General features: G+C 43.3%; 1 non-coding gene across 1 annotated transcript; it reads left to right on the forward strand.

Annotated features, from left to right (window-relative positions):
• The first annotated feature begins 427 nt into the window (after positions 1-427).
• Positions 428-509, forward strand: trnas-uga (transfer RNA serine (anticodon UGA)). Its single transcript has one exon. It is a non-coding gene; the product is annotated as a tRNA-Ser (tRNA).
• The last annotated feature ends 3,196 nt before the right edge of the window (positions 510-3,705 follow it).

Genomic DNA, 3,705 nt, shown 5'->3' on the forward strand with positions numbered 1-3,705 from the left:
GGTGTAAAGATGGCCAGTCAGAGAGGAAGCATGTCAGGTCCGGTGTAAAGATGGCCAGTCAGAGAGGAGGCATGTCACATCCAGTGTAGAGATGGCCAGTCAGATGACAACCTGGACCGGCCATCTCTTCCTCTTCTGTTTGGTGCTACAACGTTGGAAATGAACTCCATTGTTGTCTCTCCGTTCAGTTTTTAAATCGGCTCGCAGCGCTTAGACAAACCAGTCTTTATTTGTAACATAGCATTGGTTGCGTGATATTGATGAGGTGCTCAATGCATAGACTTGTCCTTTGATTCAAGTGCTCAGAATATGTATTCCTTGACAAACAGTTCAAATAGGCTCTTCAGTAGATAGTCTAGTCTTTACAGAAGTCAAATGGACAGAATGAGATAGCCGACTGGTTCAGGCCTGGTATTTAGCATAGCAAGCTGCGATGGCCGACTGGTTAAGGCGTTGGACTTGAAATCCAATGGGGTCTCCCCGCGCAGGTTCGAACCCTGTTCACAGCGCTATGGCAAACCAGTCTTAATTTTTAACATATACTTGGTGCCTTGATATGGATAATGTCCTTAATACATGGAATTGTTCAGTGATTCAGGTGCTCAGAATATATCTGCCTTGACAAACAGTTCAAATAGGCTCTTCAGTACAGATACTGTTGTTTGTGTTAGATTTACGATGGAAATACTGAGAGCCAGGTGGTTAAGTCCTCAGACTTGAAACCCAATTGGGTCTCCCTGCTCTTTTTTAAATCTTATTCTCAGTGAATAGTCCACTTGTACTTTCTCTGGACATAGTTTTTTGACTTGCACATTAAACTTCCAAACTTCACAGCTTTGGAATGGACCGAGGTTACTTGGAGAAACAAGATCAATAGATCAATAAGATCAATAGATCAATAAGATCAATAGATCAATAAGATCAATATGTCGTGCCATCAAGTTGACCATTTTACACCAATGATGTCTGTTTCCAAATCCCAATCCCTTTACTTGCATTCCAACAGCTGCAATGGCCGAGTGCTTTAGACGTTGGACCTGACAACATGAAGACAATGGTGCTTACTACTTCCCACAAGAAGAACAGAAGAAGAACAGGGGGAACTTTCCGTGAGGATTCTGTACGGTGAAACAGCATGGAGACTTATAATGGGGATGATTAAATCACAAGTCATTAAAACACAAGTCATTAAAACACAAGTCATTAAAACACAAGTCATTAAAACACAAGTCATTAAAAACAAGTTTATTAAACAAAGTTATTAAAACAAAGCTTAAAACACACAGTCATTAAAATCACAAGTCATTAAAACGTTATTAACACAGTCATTGAAAACACAAGATCATTAAAACACAAGTTTATACATTTAAAAACAAAGGCCTTAACACAGTCATTAATCAATCATAAAGGAAACATAAAACGTCATTACCAGTCATTAAAACACGATACAAAGATCATTAAAACCAAAGTCATTAAATCCGGCTTCAGTGTACGGAGTAGTTTTTTGAATGTGTCCACAACAAGGACAAAAGGGGAGACCACCTCGGATGAGTGACAAAGGGAGACCACTCGGAGAGGACAAAAGAGAGACCACCTCGGAGAGGACTAAGGGAGACCACCTCGGAGAGGACAAGGCGGAGACCACCTCGGAGAGGACAAGGGAGACCACCTGGAGAGGACTAAGGGAGACCACCGGAGAGCGACAAGAGAGACCACTCGGAGCAGGACTAAGGGAGACTACTCAGAGAGAGGACAAAAGGAGATCCACTCGGAGACGGACTAAGGGAGACACACTCGGAGAGGACAAAGGGGGAACCACCTCGGAGATGACACAAGGGAGAACCACCGGAGCACGAGGACACCCAGATTCATATCTTAGTTGACTCTGTCTGCATTGTGAAAACCGAATCAGCGTGAAGGCACCTATAAATGATGATCAATATTAGTTTTGGAAATCTGGACTTCACGCAACAAAGTAGCCCTCAATTTCAGGTTCAATTCACAACAGGCTAAAAAGTCTCTTCAAAGTTGCTTTCCACACAAGTCATCATGGCTATCAGCCTTAAGGAGTGCTATTCTTCGAAGTGTGTCGTATTTTTCACAAAAACCCTGCTTACTGAGCGTTTCTCAACTCTGAATACGTAGAAGTTGATGTAAACATTGAAACAGGAACTGACTAACGCTACTACAAATCTCACAACATCATAGCTCGACATTATCACATCGTTCTCACCCACCTCGGTTCACTTTCCTCTTCCCAGCGGTACAGTAATAATTAAATATACCCCACCCAGCATGTTTTCACAACATGCATGAATCGCAGGTGGAAAAACACAAAGGAGAGGGAGGAGGTTTGAACATTATGGAAATAGTTTACAACACTCGGACCTGTCATCACGCGCTCACCTCTGCATCCTTCCAGTCCTTTATCCGTGTCTCTGTGTGAATTTTAGTGTGCTCTCTCTAATTCTCTCTTTCTCTCTTTCTTTCTGCTCTTTCTTTCGGAGGACTGAGCCCTAAGGACCATGCCTCAGGGCTGACCTGGCATGATATCCTTGCTGTCCCCGAGTTCCACCTGGGCCGTGTGCTGCTCACACGCTTTCGAACTGCTTCGCCTGCGGCTATGGAACCCTGACCTGTTCACCGGACGTGCTACCTGTCCCAGACCTGCTGTTTTCAACTCTCTAGAGACAGCAAGAGCGGTAGAGATACTCTGAATGATCGRCTATGAAAAGCCAACTGACATTTACTCCTGAGGTGCTGACTTGTTGCACCCTCGACAACTACTGTGATTATTATTATTTGACCCTGCTGGTCATCTATGAACATTTGAACATCTTGGCCATGTACTGATATAATCTCCACCCGGCACAGACAGAAGAGGACTGGCCACCCCTCATAGCCTGGTTCCTCTCTAGGTTTCTTCCTAGGTTTTGGCCTTTCTTGGGAGTTTTCCCTAGCCACCGTGCTTCTACACCTGCATTGCTTGCTGTTTGGGGTTTTAGGCTGGGTTTCTGTACAGCACTTTATGATATCAGCTGATGTAAGAAGGGCTATATAAATACATTTGATTTGATTTGAAGCTGGTTGAGAGAATGCCAAGAGTGTGCAAAGCTGTCATCAAGAAAAATGGTGGCTACTTTGAAGAATCTCAAATATGAAATATATTTCGATTTATTTAACACTTTTTTGGTTACTACATGATTCCATATGTGTTATTTCATAGTTTTGATGTCTTCACTATTATTCTACAATGTAGAAAATAGTAAAAATAAACAAAAACCCTTGGTGTGTTTTAGGTGTGTCCAAACTTTTGACTGGTACTGTATTTTAACAACTAGTGTGGAGATGGACAGCCATATGGGGCTATAGGTACAGATGGACAGCCAGATGGGGCTATAGGTACAGATGGACAGCCAGATGGGGCTATAGGTACAGATGTACAGCCAGATGGGGCTCTCGGTACAGATGGACAGCCAGATGGGTCTATAGGTACAGATGGACAGCCAGATGGGGCTATAGGTACAGATGGACAGCCAGATGGACTATAGGTACAGATGGACAGCCAGATGGGGCTATAGGTACAGATGGATAGCCATAACATGTACATTTCCTTACACATACATATGTACTGTACACACACACACACTGACAGGAACACACACACACACTGACAGGAACACTCACAGACACACACACGGACAG

Source organism: Salvelinus sp. IW2-2015, unplaced genomic scaffold, assembly GCF_002910315.2.
Source record: "Salvelinus sp. IW2-2015 unplaced genomic scaffold, ASM291031v2 Un_scaffold1036, whole genome shotgun sequence".
NCBI lineage: Eukaryota > Metazoa > Chordata > Actinopteri > Salmoniformes > Salmonidae > Salvelinus > Salvelinus sp. IW2-2015.